At 43.4% G+C, this 18,013-nt stretch overlaps 1 protein-coding gene and 1 long non-coding RNA gene across 8 annotated transcripts in view; one reads left to right on the top strand and one right to left on the bottom strand.

Moving 5' to 3' along the window:
• LOC148777669 (uncharacterized) overlaps positions 1 to 13,666 on the bottom strand; it is a 29,131-nt gene extending 15,465 nt beyond the window's left edge. The window contains exons 1-2 of the long non-coding RNA XR_016037664.1: positions 13,533 to 13,666; positions 4,930 to 5,073 (exon numbers count right to left, since the gene is read on the bottom strand). This is a non-coding gene — a long non-coding RNA (uncharacterized LOC148777669). The remainder of the gene's footprint in view (positions 1 to 4,929; positions 5,074 to 13,532) is intronic.
• Positions 13,667 to 13,784: 118 nt separating this feature from the next.
• RESF1 (retroelement silencing factor 1) overlaps positions 13,785 to 18,013 on the top strand; it is a 31,010-nt gene continuing 26,781 nt past the window's right edge. For 5 of the 7 annotated variants that reach the window (XM_088837238.1, XM_055394086.2, XM_088837237.1 and 2 more), the window contains exons 1-2: positions 13,793 to 13,865; positions 15,130 to 15,219. The gene's annotated coding sequence lies outside the window, so the exon portion shown is untranslated. Of the gene's footprint in view, positions 13,866 to 15,129; positions 15,220 to 18,013 lie in introns of all 7 variants that reach the window. The other 2 variants (XM_055394087.2, XM_088837236.1) reach the window with 2 other exon arrangements.

Here is an 18,013-nt window from a genome sequence, read left to right as displayed (position 1 = left end):
GGGGAATTAGTGGTTTATATTAGTGGTTTATACTTATACCAATACCACACTTCTTGGTTATTATATTTAAATCAGATTGTGAAAGTCCTTTTTAACCATTCTTCAGGACTGTTTTCATTGTTCTTGGTCCTTTCCATTTCCAGGCTCAGCACCTAGATCCAGATAACTCAGGCTAATCTGCCTATTTGAAGGTCAGCTGATTAGTGACTTTAGTTATATCTGCAAAGTCCCTTTTGTATGTAAGTAATAATAACCAACCAGACTTAAATTGAAGTAAGTAGGGAAAACCACTAGACAATTCAGTTCAGTTCAGTTCAGTTCAGTTCAGACTCTCAGTGGTGTCTGACTCTTTGCCACCCCTAGAACCACAACATGCCAGGCCTCCCTGTCCATCACGAACTTCCGGAGTACACCCAAACCCATGTCCATTGAGTCGGTGATGCCATCCAACCATTTCATCCTCTGTTGTCCCCTTCTCCTCCTGCCCCCAATCCCTCCTAGCATCAGGGTCTTTTCCAATGAGTTAGCTCTTCACGTCAGGTGGCCAAAGTGTTGGAGTTTCAACTTCAACATCAGTCCTTTCAATGACCAGCCAGAACTGATCTCCTTAAGGATGGACTGGTTAGAAGTCCTTGCAGTCCAAGGGACTCTCAGGAGTCTTTTCCAACACCACTGTTCAAAAGCATCAATTCTTTAGCACTCAGCTTTCTTTATATTCCAACTCTCACATCCATACATGACCACTGGAAAAGCCATAGCCTTGACTTGACAGATCTTTGTTGATGAAGTAAACTCTCTGCTTATCAATATGCTCTCTAGGTTGGTCATAACTTTCCTTCCAAGGAGTAAGCATCTTTTAATTTCATGGCTGCATTCACCATCTACAATGATTTTGAAGCCCCAAATAATAAAGTATGTCACTGTTTCCACTGTATCCCCATCTATATGCCATGAAGTGATGGGACCAGATGCCTTGAACTTAGTTTTCTGAATGTTGAGATTTAAGCCTACTTTTTCACTCTCCTCTTTCACTTTCATCAGGAGGCTCTTTAGTTCTTCTTCCCTTTCTGCCATAAGGGTGGTGTCATCTGCATATCTGAGGTTATTGATATTTCTCCCGGCAATCTTGATTCCAGCTTGTGCTTCCTCCAGCCCAGCAATACAAGTTAAATATGCAGGGTGACAATATACAGCCTTGACATACTCCTTTTCCTATTTGGAACCAGTCTGCAGTTCCATGTCCAGTTCTAACTGTTGCTTCCTGACCTGCATACAGAAATCTCAAGAGGCAGGTCAGGTGGCCTGGTAGTCCCTTCTCTTTCAGAATTTTCCACAGTTTATTGTGATCCACACAGTCAAAGGCTTTGGTATAGTCAATGAAGCAGAAATAGATGTTTCTCTGGAACTCTTTTGCTTCTTCGATGATCCAGTGGATGTTGGCAATTTGATCTCTGGTTCCTCTGCCTTTTCTAAATCCAGCTTGAACATCTGGAAGTTCACAGTTCACATATTGCTAAAACCTGGCTTGGAGAATTTTGACCATTACTTTACTAGCATGTGAGATGAGTGCAATTGTGTGGTAATTTGAGCATTCTTTGGCATTGCCTTTCTTAGGGATTGGAATGAAAACTGACATTTTCCAGTCCTGTGCCCACTCCTGAGTCTTCCAAATTTGCTGACATATTGAGTGAAGCACGTTCACAGCATCATGTTTTAGGATTTGAAATAGCTCAACTGGAATTCCATCACCTCCACTAGCTTTGTTCCTAGTGAGGCTTACTAAGGCCAACTTGACTTAACATTTCAGGCTGTCTGGCTCTAGGTGAGTGATCACACCATTTTGATTATCTAGGTCGAGAAGATCTTTTTTGTACAGTTCTTCTGTGTATTCTTGCCACCTCTTCTTAATATCATCTGCTTCTGTTAGGTCCATACCATTTCTGTCCTTTACTGTCCATCGTTGCATGAAATGTTCCCTTCAGTTCAGTTCAGTCGCTCAGTCATGTCCGACTCTTTGCGACCCCATGAATCACAGCACACCAGGCCTCCCTGTCCATCACCAACTCCCGGAGTTCACTCAAACTCATGTCCATCGAGTCGGTGATGCCATCCAGCCATCTCATTCTCTGTTGTCCCCTTCTCCTCCTGCCCTCAATCTTTCCCAGCATCAGACTCTTTTCCAGTGAATCAGCTCGTCGCATGAGGTGGCCAAAGTATTGGAGTTTCAGCTTTAGCATCAGTCCTTCCAATGAACACCCAGAATTTATCTCCTTTAGAATGGATTGGTTGGATCTCCTTGCAGTCCAAGGGACTCCCAAGAGTCTTCTCCAACACTACAGTTCCAAAGCATCAATTCTTCGGCGCTCAGCTTTCTTTATAGTCCAACTCTCACATCCGTACATGACCACGGGAAAAACCATAGCCTTGACTAGACGGACCGTTGTTGGCAAAGTAATGTCTCTGCTTTTTAATATACTATCTAGGTTGGTCATAACTTTCCTTCCAAGGAGTAAGTGTCTTTTAATTTCCTGGCTGCAATCAGCATCTGCAGTGATTTTGGAGCCCCAAAAAATAAAGTCTAACACTGTTTCCACTGTTACCCCATCTATTTCCCATGAAGTGATGGGACCAGATGCCATGATCTTTGTTTTCTGAATGTTGAGCTTTAAGCCAGCCTTTTCACTCTCCTCTTTCACTTTCATCAAGAGGCCTTTGAGTTCCTCTTCACTTTCTGCCATAAAGGTGGTGTCATCTGCATATCTGAGGTTATTGATATTTCTCCCGGCAATCTTGATTCCAGCTCATGCTTCTTCCAGCCCAGCGTTCCTCATGATGTACTCTGCATATAAGTTAAATAAGCAGGGTGACAATATACAACCTTGGCGTACTCCTTTTCCTATTTGGAACCAGTCTGTTGTTCCATGTCCAGTTCTAACAGTTGCTTCCTGACCTGCATACAGGTTTCTCAAGAGGCAGGTCAGGTGGTCTGGGATTCCCATCTCTTTCAGAATGTTCCACAGTTTATTGTGATCCACACAGTCAAAGGCTTTGGCATAGTCAATGAAGCAGAAATAGATGTTTTTCTGGAACTCTCTTGCTTTCTCCATGATCCAGCGGATGTTGGCAATTTGATCTCTGGTGCCTCTGCCTTTTCTAAAACCTGCTTGAACATCTGGGAGTTCACGGTTCACATATTGCTGAAGCCTGGCTTGGAGAATTTTGAGCATGACTTTACTAGCGTGTGAGATGAGTGCAATTGTGCGGTAGTGTGAGCATTCTTTGGCATTGCCTTTCTTTGGGATTGGGATGAAGACTGACCTCTTCCAGTCCTGTGGCCACTGCTGAGTTTTCCAAGTTTGCTTCCATATTGAGTGCAGCACTTTCACAGCATCATCTTTCAATATTTGAAATAGCTCAACTGGAATTCTATCACCTCCACTAGCTTTGTTCATAGTGATGCTTTTTAAGGCCCATTTGACTTCACATTCCAAGATGTCTGGCTCTAGGTCAGTGATCACGTTATCATGATTATCTTGGTCGGGAAGATCTTTTTTGTACAGTTCTTCTGTGTATTCTTGCCACCTCTTAATATCTTCTGCTTCTGTTAGGTCCATACCATTTCTGTCCTTTATCGAGCCCATCTTTGCATGAAATGTTCCCTTGGAATCTCTAATTTTCTTGAAGCGATCTCTAGTCTTTCCCATTCTATTATTTTCCTCTATGTCTTTGCACTGATTGCTGAGGAAGGCTTTCTTATCTCTCCTTGCTATTCTTTAGAAGTCTGCATTCAAATGGGTATAGCTTTCCTTTTCTCCTTTGCTTTTTGCTTCTCTTCATTCACAGCTATTTGTAAGGCCTCCTCAGACAGCCATTTTGCTATTTTGCATTTCTTTTCCTTGGCGATGGTCTTGATCCCTGTCTCCTGTAAAATGTCACAAGCCTCCATCCATAAGTCATTAGGCACTCTATCAGATCTAGTCCCTTGAATCTATCTGTCACTTCCACTGTATAATCATAAGGCATTTGATTTAGGTCATACCTGAATGGTCTAGTGGGTTTAGTGGGTCTACTTTCTTCAATTTCAGTCTGAATTTGGCAATAAGGAGTTCATGATCTGAGCCACAGTCAGCTCCTGGTCTTGTTTTTCCTGACTGTATAGAGCTTCTCCATTTTTGACTACAAAGAATATAATCAATCTGATTGTGGTGTTGACCATCTGGTGATGTCCATGTGTAGAGTCTTCTCTTGTGTTGTTGGAAGAGTGTGTTTGCTATGACCAGTGCATTCTCTTGGCAAAAGTCTATTAGCCTTTGCCCTGCTTCATTCCGTGCTCCAAGGCCAAATTTGCCTGTTACTCCAGGTGTTTCTTGACTTCCTACTTTTGTGTTCCAGTCCTCTATAATGAAAGGGACATCTTTTTTGGGTGTTAGTTCTAAAAGGTCTTGTAGGTCTTCATAGAAACATTCAACTTCAGGTTCTTCAGCATTACTGGTCAGGGCATAGACTTGGATTACTATGATATTGAATGGTTTGCCTTGGAAATGAACAGGGTTCATTCTGTCATTTTTGACATTGCATCCAAGTACTGCACTTCGTACTCTTTTGTTGACTATGATGGCTACTCCATTTCTTCTAAGGGATTCTTGCCCACAGTAGTATATGTAATGGACTCTAGTCCATATTAGTTTGCTGATTCCTAGAATGTCGATGTTCACTGTTGCCATCTGTTTGACCACCTCCAATTTGCCTTGATTCATGGACCTGACATTCCAGTTTCCTATGCAATATTGCTCTTTACAACATTGGACCTTGCTTCTATCACCAAACCCACCCCCAACTAGGTGTTGTTTCTGCTTTGCCTCCATCCCTTCATTCTTTCTGGAGTGATTTCTCCACTGATCTCCAGTAGTACATTGGGCATCTACCAACCTGGCTGCATGGTGCAGGAGTGGTGGCTGTGATGTGCAGGTGTGGATGAGAAGAGATATACCACGTCCAAGGTCAGGAGTGGCGGCCGTGAGGAGCTACTCCACATCCAAGGTAAGGAGCAGTGGCTGTGCTTTGCTGGAGCAGCTGTGAAGAGAAACCCCACATCCAAGGTAAGAGAAACCCAAGTAAGATGACAGGCGCTGAGAGAGGTCATCAGAGTGCAGACAGACTGAAACCACAGTCACAGACAACTAGCCAATCTGATCACATGGACCACAGCCCTGTCTAACTCAACGAAACGAAGCCAGGCAGTGTGGGGCCACCCAAGATGGACGGGTCATGGTGGAGAGATCTGACAGAATGTGGTCCATTGGAGAAGGGAATGGCAAACCATTTTAGTATTCTTGCCTTGAGAACCCCATGAACAGTATGAAAAGACTATTCAGGTATAAGCTAAATCAAATCCCTTACGATTATACAGTGGAAGTGACAAATAGATTTAAGGGATTAGATCTGTTAGACAGAGTGCCTGAAGAACTATGGAAGGAGGTTAATGACATTGTACAGGAGGCAGGGATCAAGACCATCGCCAAGGAAAAGAAATGCAAAATAGCAAAATGGTTGTCTGAGGAGGCCTTACAAAGAACTGTGAGAAGCAAAAGGCAAAGGAGAAAAGGAGAGCTATACCCATTTGAATGCAGAGTTCCAAAGAATAGCAAGGAGAGATAAGAAAGCCTTCCTCAGTGATCAGTGCAAAGACATAGAGGAAAATAATAGAATGAGAAAGACTAGAGATCTCTTCAAGAAAATTAGAGACACCAAGGTAACTTTTCATGCAAAGATGGACAGTAAAGGACAGAAATGGTATGGACCTAATAGAAGCAGAAGATATTAAGAAGAGGTGGCAAGAATACACAGAAGAACTGTACAAAAAACATCTTCACAACCCAGATAATCACAATGGTGTGATCAGCCATCTAGAGCTAGACAACTTGGAATGCGAACTCAAGTGGGCCTTAGGAAGTATCACTATGAACAAAGCTGGTGGAGGTGATGGAATTCCAGTTGAGCTATTTCAAATCCTAAAAGATGATGCTGTGAAAGTGCTGAACTCAATATGTCAGCAAATTTGGAAGACTCAGGAGTGGGCACAGGACTGAAAAATGTCAGTTTTCATCCCAATCCCAAAGAAAGGCAATGCCAAAGAATGATCAAACTACTGCACAATTGCACTCATCTCACATGCTAGTAAAGTAATGGTCAAAATTCTCCAAGCCAGGCTTTAGCAATATGTGAACTGTGAACTTCCAGATGTTCAAGCTGGATTTAGAAAAGGCAGAGGAACCAGAGATCAAATTGCCAACATCCGCTGGGTCATTGAAAAAGCAAGAGAGTTCCAGAAAAACATATATTTCTGCTTTATTTACTATACAAATCCTTGGACTGTCTGGACCACAGCAAACTCTGGAAAATTCTTAAAACCATAGGAAAACTGACCACCTGACCTGCCTCCTGAGAAACCTGTATGCAGGTCAGGAAGCAATAGTTAGAACTGGACATGGAACAACAGACTGGTTCCAAATTGTGATAGAAGTATGTCAAGGCTGTATATTGTCACCCTGATTACTTAACTTATATGCAGGGTACATCAAACGAAATGCTGGACTGGATGAAACACAAGCTGGAATCAAGATTGCCAGGAGAAATATCAATAACCTCAGATATGCAGATGATACCACCCTTACGGCAGAAAGTGAAGAAGAACTAAAGAGCATCTTTATGAAAGAGGAGAGTGAAAAAGTTGGCTTAAATGTCAACATTCAGAATACTAAGATCATGGCATCTGGTCCCATCACTTCATGGCAAATAGATGGGGAAACAGTGGAAACAGTGACATATTTTATTATTTGGGGCTTCAGAATCATTGCAAATGGTGATTGCAGCCATGAAATTAAAAGATGCTTACTCCTTCGAGGAAAAGTCATGACCAACCTAGATAGCATATGAAAAAGCAGAGACATTACTTTTCCAACCAAGGTCCGTCTAGTCAAGGCTATGGTTTTTCCCATGGTCATGTATGGATGTGAGAGTTGGACTGTGAAGAAAGCTGATTGCCGAAGAATTCATGCTTTTGAACTGTGGTGCTGGAGAAGACTCTTGAGAGTCCCTTGGACTGCAAGGAGATCCAACCAGTCCATTCTAAAGGAGATCAGTCCTGGGTGTTCATTGGAAGGACTGATGCTAAAGTTGAAACTCCAATACTTTGGCCACCTCATGCAAAGAGTTGACTCACTGGAAAAGACTCTGATGCTGGGAGGGATTCGGGGCTGGAGGAGAAGGGGACAACAGAGAATGAGATGGCTGGATGGCATCACTGACTCGATGGACATGAGTTTGAGTGAACTCTGGGAGTTGGTGATGGACAGGGAGGCCTGGCGTGCTGTGATTCATGGGGTCGCAAAGAGTTGGACACAACTGAGTGACTGAACTGAACTGAAAGAGCATATTAAAAAGCAGAGACATTATTTTGCCAACAAAGGTCCATCTAGTCAAGGCTATGGTTTTTCCAGTAGTCATGTATGGATTTGAGAGTTGGACTGTAAAGAAAGTTGAGTGCCAATGAATTGATGCTTTTGAACCGTGCTGTTGAAGACTCCTGAGAGTACCTTGGACTGCAAGGAGATTCAACCAGTCCATCCTAATGGAAATCAGGCCTGTATATTCATTGGAATGACTGATGCTGAAACTCCAATACTTTGGCCACCTGATGCGAAGACTGACTCATTGGAAAAGACTCAGATGCTGGCAAAGATTGAAGGTAGGAGGAGAAGGGGACGACAGAGAATGAGGTTGTTGGATCGCATCACCAACTCAATGGACTTGAATTTGAGTAAACTCCGGGAGCTGGCGATGGACAGGGAGGCCTGGTGTGCTGCAGTCTATGGGGTTGCAAAGAGTCGGACACAACTGAGCAACTGAACTGAACTAAATAATAACTACGGAGTAACACCAGGAGGTAAAAGTCATATGGGCCAAACTTATGCCTATCACATCCATGAATAGAATTCAGGAATACCATGAATTTGATGGCAAACAATTAACTTTATTTTCACTAAACATTTTATTGAAGATACCATTTCTTTCAAATGTAAATGTTGGCAACAAAGCCACAGAAATATAGCACTATTAATGTTTTTTCACCATAAAAATCACAGGTATCTTATGTTATTAGGGTTAATGCAGATAATCTTGAAATGCATTTATGTCCATCCGTTTCAAAATCACAGTTGTTATTAGAACCATTACTAGATCTTATTTATTTTGTTAATACAGAAACATTATCATATCACACATTTGTTTTTTAAAATATTTTGTTAAGTTTTTATACTCAATTAATTCCTTTTGTAATCATATATATTTTATTTTAAGCATTCCAAAACATTATTCTATGAAAGAGTCTATAGGCTCCACCAAACTGCCAGAGAAATTTATGGCACAAGAAAGGAAAATATTTTTTGCCTTCAGAAACAGTTTTCCTTTCTGAGTTTGAAATTAGGTTACTGCCATTTCTACATTCCAGTATAAACAAATTAGAGAGAGGAATTTCAGGGTAAGACATTCCTTCACACAGAAGTTGCATACAACATTTTTTGCTCATATATCATTGTGAAATCTGAAATGTGGCAATATTTAGCTGCAAGGGAGGCTTGGGGAATGTATTCTCCAGGAAACTGACCTTGTACCTAAATACCACTAACAAGGAGAAACAGAATATTGGGGACAACCAGGGCTTCCCTGATGGCAGTAAAGAATCTACCTGCAATGCAGGAGATCTGGGTTTGATCCCTGGGTGGGAAGATCCCTTGAAGGAGGGCATGGCAACCCACTCCAGTATTCTTGCCTGGAGAATTCCCATGGACAGAGGAGCCTGGTGGGCTACAGTTTGTTTGGTCGCAAAGAGTCAGACACAACTCAGCGACTAAGCAAAGAAAAGAAAATCAATGACCTCATTTATCTCTTAAATGAATAACAGGCATCTTCATTTATTTTTTACAAATTTGTTACTATAGACTTGCTAATGATGTCATGCACTTTTCCAAAACATGTTTTTTAAGTTGAGGCATTAACAAACCTTGAGTCTAAGTGTTATGCTCTTGAAAGACTAAGATAACATCTATAGCCAAAGTAATTTGACTTGAGAGACTTTCTTTTGAATATTGTAAAACACAGGGAGAGGATCTATAATTTATGATAGGAGACACAGCATAGAACAATCTGATCTTTTGAGGGCTCTTTCCCCAGTCTGACCAGTCAGATAGCAAAGTTATTCATTTGGCATACTGAGTTATAAATTTCTTATAGAGAAGGCAACTTATATTCCAGTTCCTGATTAAACAACTTTCAGGTCCTGGAGATTGTGTCCTCCCCATGCAAGCCTCCTTGCTGGTGACCCTTCAGGGCTGCTGTATTGACAAACATCAGTTGTACTTAAGGAGTGGTGGAAAGACTACACTTTAGAAAATCTGACAGGCTTTCATTGTCTAGGAGACAGGAGAAAGTCAGCACAAACACAGGCAAGGATACACAGCACAGAGATCAGCAACTCCATCTCAAATACAGTTGTAGCTTCCTGGGCATTACATCTTTCTGGACTAATATCTTCCTTAGGCTTCCTTCCTTAGGCACTATGGGGGGCTTCCCTTGTATCTCAGTTGGTAGAGAATCTCCCTGCAATGCAGGAGACGTAGGTTCAATTCCTGGGTCAGCAAGATCCCCTGGAGAAGAAAATGGCAACCCACTCCAGTTTTCTTGCTTGGAGAATCCCATGGACAGAGGAGGCTGGCAGGCTACAGTCTATGGGGTCGCAAGAGTTGGACACAACTCAGCAATAACAGAGAGACAGGATCTATAGGAGTGGAATCTGTGTCAGACTTTCCTGCAACAAAACACCTTGTTTCTTGGGTTCATTTCTGTTTGCTGACTTGTGTGGCTTAGGTTCTAGAAAACCCCTTATGTGACCCAAGTATACTACCCCATATTCCAGGAACTGCTTTTAGCCATGTAGTAGAATCCCAAAGAAAGGCAATGCCAAAGAATGCTCAAACTACCACAAAATTGCACTCATCTCACACGCTAGTAAAGTCATGCTCAAAATTCTCCAAGCCAGGCTTCAGCAGTATGTAAACCGTGAACTCCCAGATGTTCAAGCAGGTTTTAGAAAAGGCAGAGGCACCAGAGATCAAATTGCCAACATCCGCTGGATCATGGAGAAAGCAAGAGAGTTCCAGAAAAACATCTATTTCTGCTTCATTGACTATGCCAAAGCCTTTGACTGTGTGGATCACAATAAACTGTGGAACATTCTGAAAGAGATGGGAATCCCAGACCACCTGACCTGCCTCTTGAGAAACCTGTATGCAGGTCAGGAAGCAACAGTTAGAACTGGACATGGAACAACAGACTGGTTCCAAATAGGAAAAGGAGTACGTCAAGGTTGTATATTGTCACCTTGCTTATTTAACTTATATGCAGAGTACATCATGAGGAACGCTGGGCTGGAAGAAGCACAAGCTGGAATCAAGATTGCTGGGAGAAATATCAATAACCTCAGATATGCAGATGACACTACCCTTATGGCAGAAAGTGAAGAGGAACTCAAAAGCCTCTTGATGAAAGTGAAAGAGGAGAGTGAAAAGGTTGGTTTGAAGCTCAACATTCAGAAAACAAAGATCATGGCATCTGGTCCCATCACTTCATGGGAAATAGATGGAAAAACAGTGGAAACAGTGTCAGACTTTGTTTTTTTGGGCTCCAAAATCACTGCAGATGCTGATTGCAGCCATGAAATTAAAAGACACTTACTCCTTGGAAGGAAAGTTATGACCAACCTTGATAGTATATTAAAAAGCAGAGACATTACTTTGCCAACCAAGGTCCGTCTAGTCAAGGCAATGGTTTTTCCCGTGGTCATGTACGGATGTGAGAGTTGGACTGTGAAGAAGGCTGATCGCCGAAGAATCGATGCTTTTGAACTGTGGTGTTGGAGAAGACTCTTAAGAGTCCCTTATACTGCAAGGAGATCCAACCAGTCCATTCTAAAGGAGATCAATCCTGGATGTTCATTGGAGGGACTGATGCTAAAGCTGAAACTCCAATACTTTGGCCACCTTATGCGACGAGTCCATGGAATTCTCCAGGCCAGGATACTGGAGTGGGTAGCCTTTCCCTTCTCCAGGGGATCTTTACAACCCAGGGATTGAACCCAGGTCTCCCACATTGCACAGATTCTTTACCAGCTGAGAGCATACTAGTAATTATATGGCAAAACACAAAAAAACCTGAGTGAGATGGCTGGATGGCATCACCGACTCTGTGGACATGAGTTTGAGTGTACTCCGGGATTTGGTGATGGACAGGGAGGCCTGGCGTGCTGTGATTCATGGGGTCGCAGAGAGTCGGACACGACTGAGTGACTGAACTGAACTGAGAATCCCAGGGAGGGGGGAGCCTGGTGGTCTTCCGTCTATGGGGTCACACAGAGTCGGACACGACTGAAGTGACTTAGCAGCAGCAGCAGTTGATGTAAGTATCCCAACAATCCTGAGGTAAATATTAATGTTATTCTCAATCTACAGATGAGAAAACTTAGTAGAGACAGGTTAAGTAATTTCCCCAAAGCTGTATGTCTAGTGAGTGGCAGAGTCATGAGGGCAAAGGAATACCCTTTCCTGTATATTGCAAGAACTAAGCACCTCTGCCCTTTCTCATTCTTATTCACTCAGACTGGATTACTTGTTTACTTTGTTGACTTTAAAAACGAAAGCTATTTTCCCAGCTAAAAATGGGTTTATTCTAGAATAGCAGGAGACTTGTAACACAGAAGAACAAACCTGACTCCATACTGGATCTGCTCCTTTAGCTCTAACTTTTTGCTGGTGCTCAGTCATGCTGGTTCTGCAGCTTTGTCCAAAAGAATGTAGCCTGTAGCCTAAAATGTACAGGATAGTCCACTCTGAAGGCTCTGCCTCCCAGGCCTGACCTTTAAATGTGTGACAGTTTTTGTTTGTTGTTGTTGTTTGGTTACTAAGTGTTATCCTTTTATGACCCCATAGACTGTAGCCCACCAGGCTCTCTGTCCATGGGATTTCCCAGGCAAAAATACTGGAGTGGGCTATCATTTCCTTCTCCAGTGGATCTTCCTGACCCAGGGATCAAATCTGGTTCTCCTGCATTGGCAGGCAGAGTCTTTATCATTAAGTCACCAGGGAAGTCCAATTTTCTTTTATGCAGAGATAAATTGCAGAACAGAGAATAACAATTGTCTTGTTTTATGTTTACAGGACCATCATAACCAGACCTATGTGGATAGCTGCAGGAGCAGAGGGTTATCACATCACCTTGGGGGTATGACCTGCACCAAGAAGGTCACACTTTCATACCTGCATCAGCCAACCACACTCCCTCCCCTTTTAGTATAAAAGAAGCCTGAATTCGAATTCAGGTTTAAGATGTTTCTTTGGGACACTGGTCTGCCATCTTTTCTGTCTGCTGGCTTTCTGAATAAAGTCCAACAACTGGCCTTGTTCCAACAACTGGCACCTCGATTTATTGGCCAGTCATGCAGCAGGCAGTGTCAGTTTGCATTTGGTAACTAAACTGCAGTTTGGGTCAAGCAGACTATAGCAAAAGTTATAGTCCAACAAACAAAGCAAAGTTACTTTATGGAGAAAAAGAAGGAGTTTGGGAGCAGTTCTTTTGAAGGAAATTTCATTGGGGAAAAGTGAGGATGACAGTTTCTCATTGGCTGAGTTGTGGAGTAGTCTATTTCTTTTATGAGCCGCAATGTATGGGTTGGTCAAAAAGTTGGTTGGACAGCTTACATCTTTTCCCGTTGGGCCCTGTAATTGACAATTCTTTCTGTAATTTTGGCTCAGACGCTAAAGCGTCTGTCTACAATGAGGGAAACCCGGGTTCGATCCCTGGGTCGGGAAGATCACCTGGAGAAGGAAATGGCAAGCCACTCCAGTACTATTGTCTGGAAAATCCCATGGACAGAGGAGCCTGGTAGGCTACAGTCCGTGGGGTCGCAAAGAGTCAGACAAGATTGAGCGACTTCACTTCTGTAATTTACTGAGAGTGGTACCCTACTGCATGACAGCTCCCCCTTCTGGCCTCTCCGCTCTATTTTGATAAGGTTTCCCTTTACTGTATTAATTTTCACAACTCTGATCTATAGAAATCCTCAGGCAAAAAGAGTCTATTTCCTTTGAGAAAGTTTCCCTGTGTTAAAGGATGTTCCCCTTTGTTAGAAATAAACATTTTCAGCCCGGAGTTAGACTTACTGAATGGGTAATTTTGTCGGTGGGGCTCTTCAGTCCCTTTTTCAGTTCAGTTCAGTTCAGTCGCTCAGTCGCGTCCGACTCTTTGCCACCCCATTAATCGCAGCACTCCAGGCCTCCCTGTCCATCACCAACTCCCGGAGTTCACTCAAACTCATGTCCAACCAGTCGGTGATGCCATCCAGCCATCTCATTTTCTGTCGTCCCCTTCTCCTCCCGCCCCCAATCCCTCCCAGCATCAGAGTCTTTTCCAGTGATCAGTACCTTTTTAACAACCGTCAAAAGATTCTGAGGCAAGTTAAAGACAAAGAGCCACTGTTGGAGAAGTTTTCTTCTTCAGATACAGGAACTAGCCGCGCAAGCTTGGGAGATAAACTGGAGGGCCGGGCTCCCCGGACTCTCCTTCATCCGAGCGGCACTAGGACCCCGGTACCGGGTAGCGGGCCTCGCTGCTGCCGTTGCGCCGGGGCGGGGTTGGCTTTCCGGGAGTGGGCCTCCACCTCGACCCGCCCCTGGAGGCGGACCCGAGTTGACTTAAACTCCGGGGCCGAGAGGAGCTGCGTTCTCCCGGCTCCCGTTTGGGTTCAGCTCCGGTAGGTAAGTGGGGGACCTTGTTCCCGCCGGCACTCGCACGTTTCCTCGGGTTCTCGGCGGCGCGGCGGGCACCGGCAGCCCAAGTGCCCACAGGCGGGGGCTGGGTGTGCGGCGGCGAGCGCTTTTGTTCTGTGGTGGGCGCTGAGCGGCGGCGCCGGGCGCTCCGGGGGCTCGGGGCTCGGGCCAGCGGTGAGGGCTGGCCCGCCGGGCTCCACTCGGTGCCCGCCCGCCGCGCGGGGTGGGCCGGGAACCCGGGCGGATGCCGACCCCGAATCGCAGGGCCGCGCCTCGCCGGGTGCTTTCTGTAGAACGCCTTTCCTCCCCATAGAGGTCGCGGGGTGGCGACTGCGAGGACGCATTTTGTTAAACTGCAAGGCGATTGGTTAGGCTGATGGATGTGAGAGTGGCTTATGTTTTTAATGATTTCCTGTCGCTGGCTTGAAAAAAAAAAAAATCTTTGTTTTGAATTTATTTTTCCAGTGTTCCCTTCCTCCCCACCCCCATTAGGCCGAACCTCCCAAAACAAAATTGCTCAGCTTGCGTCTCCAAGTGGCCCGCAAACACGTCTGTGCCGGAGTCGCTTTCCGTTCCTCAGCAGTAGTTAGTCCCTCGAGGCATTTTTAAATGCGCAAATGCGTACCGATTTTAGGTGTTCTCGAGGGATACGAATTTCCTAAGCAGATGTCCTTTGGGAACAGTAAGTTTTAAGAAAATGGTTTCAGTGAAAACAATTTATTTGTAACATTTTAGTGCCTGCCTTCAAAAGAAAAAGAAGAGTAGGTGAAGGGGATGAGCTGGGGTGCATTTAAATAGACGGGTCGCAGAGCTTGTTTGGGGATATTTCTGATTGTGTTAACTCTCAATCAAACGAGTTCTGTTAGACGTTAACATGAAAGAGTTATGGTTTTATTTTTCCTTGTGAAGTAGGATTCTCATTTACTAATTCGATAAAGAATTGTTAAGTTGAAAGTGTTTAGAGTGATAGAAGGAGTGGATCAGGAGGCGTGCACTTGAATTATCACTTAAAAAGTAAATGGTAATTTACGGCAGACCCAGTTTCTGTTACTTTGCCTTCTTAAGAATTCAGTAAGCTTAGTTTGCTTTTGATCCAGCCTTAACACGGTTTGAGCAGCAGTGTCATATCAAGTAAGCAAATTAGTATGTATCTTTATTATAAGCTTAATGTGAATTTTATATAAATAAAAATACAATTACAAATTTTATATTGAATTTATTTCAATTATAAAATGTTTATTGCCGTCCCTAGGAACAAAGAAGTAGACACTGTGGAGTGGTCCTGACAAGTTTGGAGGGAAATGGTAACATATACAGTAATAAAGGAGTAATATATTTAAAGGTAAGCATGTCAGTTTTAAATAGTCTACTCTAATTTATCTGTTGTGGAACAGAATGATTAAGCTGAGCCAGCATTGGTTCAGTCTTAAACTACAGTGGCTGACAGTAAAGAATCCACTTGCAATGCAGGAGACCTGGGTTCAATCCCTGACTTGGAAAGATCCCCTGGAGAAGGGAATGGCTACCCACTGCAGTATTCTTGCCTGGAGAATTCCGTGGACAGAAGAGCCTGGTGGGCCACAGTACCTGGGGTCACAAATAGTTGGACACCACTGAGCGGCTCACACCACCACCAGCTTACAATGGATTCGATGACAAAGTCTGAGGAGAAAGCAAGGAATTCATTTGTTCATCTTTACTAGAAAAAGAATAGGAGATGATGGTCTAAATTACTGAGGAAGAGGTCTACTTAACATTATTCTCTACACAGTCTGTTTCTTGTTTTATTTTTCAAATTCGTTACTTGTGGCACATGGGATAAGGCAGCACAGAGCAGAACTCTGAGAAAACTGATCCCTAAAATACAGACCTATACAGCCAAAGTGGTCATTTCTGGCATATCCATTCTGTAAACTCCAGGTAGTATTAGGAAACTTTCTGTAATGATTTGAGGCCGTGGTCCCGGCAGTCACTGCTGAGCATCAGATCTTGGCTCTACCACGTAGCATCTCTGCTTCCTTGGGAGAATTATTAAACTTCTCTATATCAATTGTCTCATCTTTTGTAAAACAGGGATAACAGTAGTATCAACCTTATAGGATTGTTACGGTAAGTTAATGAGTTTTGTAGATAAAACACACTTGGAAGAGCTCCTGGTAAATGGTAACTGCTTAATAAATTTTAGCTGTTGTCATGTTACAGGAAATATATTTTATGGCCTGTCTTATAGGAGATAGTTCACTCATTTAAACACTAAATCAATTTATCAGCTTTGTGTTGATTAAACCCTTCCCTGTAGATCCTATAGGTTCTATTTTTGTAAGGAAGTACCAGACACAACTCTGTAGTTTTTACCTGCAGGCATGTTTGAAGTCAGTAATGCTTCTACAAAATTTTCCAGCCAGGGCAGATTTGTCCAAAAGCCTTATATTCCCTGTTCTAGATATACAGGACTCTTCTTCCCTGATAGCTCAGTTAGTAAAGAATCCTCTTGCAATGCAGAAGATCCCAGCTCGATTCGGGAAGATCTGCTGGAGAAGGGATAGGCTACCCACTCCAGTGTTCTTGGGCTTCCCTTGTGGCTCAGCTGGTAAAGAATCTGCCTGCAATGTGGGAGACCTGAGTTCGATCCCTGGGTTAGGAAGATCTCCTGGAGAAGGGAAAGGCTACCCACTCCAGTATTCTGGCCTGGTGAATTCCATGGACTGTATAGTCCCTGGGGTCACAAAGAGTTGGACAGGACTGAGCGACTTTCACTTTCAGTTTTGGAGAAGGAAATGGCAACCCACTCCAGTATTCTTGCCTGGAGAATTCCATGGTCAGAGGAGCCCAGCAGGCTACACAGTCCATGGATTCACAAGAGTTGGACAGGACTTAGCGACCAAACTACCACCACTTCCCATTTAGATTAGCAATGTTTTAGACGTGATAAAGTGAAAATGTTTAGTGCAGGTGATCCTCCCTAATGTTTAAAAAGGATTTAGAAAAGTGAATTTCAAGAATTGCTTTTCATTTTAAATGAGTCATCTCTGCACCGCCACCCCTAGCCCCACAAAGGCATATTCTGTGTGAAACGGGCTCAGAAAACATTGAATTTGAGACTTTTATTTAGTTCCTCCATTGTGTATGATTCTGTGACCCCATGCTCTGCAGCATGCCAGGCTTCCTTTTCATTCACTGTCTCCTGGAGTTTGCTCAAATTCATGTCCACAAAATCACTGCGGATGGTGATCGCAGCCATAAAATTAAAAGACGCTTACTCCTTGGAAGGAAAGTTATGACCAACCTAGATGGCATATTAAAAAGCAGAAACATTACTTTGCCAACAAAGGTCTGTCTAGTCAAGGCTATGGTTTTTCCAGTGGTCATGTATGGATGTGAGAGTTGGTCTATACTGATCACCAAAGAATTGATGCTTTTGCACTGTGGTGTTGGAGAAGACTCTTGAGAGTGAGTCCCTTGGACTGCAAGGAGATCCAACCAGTCCATTCTAAAGGAGATCAATCCTGGGTGTTCATTGGAAGGACTGATGCTAAAGCTGAAACTCCAGTACTTTGGCCACCTCATGTAAAGAGTTGACTCAGTGGAGAAGACTCTAATGCTGGGAGGGATTGTGGGCGGGAGGAAAAGGGGACGACAGAGAATGAGATGGCTGGATGGCATCACCGACTTGATGGACGTGAGTTTGAGTGAACTCCGGGAGTTGGTGATGGACAGGGACGCCTGGCGTGCTGTGATTCATGGGGTTGCAAAGAGTTGGACATGACTGAGCGACTGAACTGAACTGAGTCAAGTGATGCCATCCCAACTATCTCATCCTTTCTCGCCCCATTAACCAGTTTACCAACCCAATCTATCGAAATGTAAATTAAAGTGTACTTTGTAATAAACCTTGTAAAGAAGTATCTAATGGACCTTTGAAGAATTCTAAGTGCTTTGTTTTTGAGAGACAGCTCTGTGGTATGTCCATCCTTGATATCATAACAGTGCTTATAAACTGAAGGGCAATGTTAGAGGCTAGCCTGTTCTAAATGTCTCAAGTGAAACATATAGTTATATGTAATGATTGCAGAGATTTTTCTGACAATCACCAAGATTCTCTTGAGATGTATTAAATTGCAAGGCTTCACTTGTAA

This window comes from Moschus berezovskii, chromosome 6 (assembly GCF_049115385.1).
Source record: "Moschus berezovskii isolate FMDL1 chromosome 6, NW_MosBer_1.0, whole genome shotgun sequence".
NCBI classification, from domain to species: Eukaryota; Metazoa; Chordata; class Mammalia; order Artiodactyla; family Moschidae; genus Moschus; species Moschus berezovskii.
The sequence above is the reverse complement of the archived record's forward strand: the minus strand, read 5'-3'. Positions and strand labels throughout refer to the sequence as shown.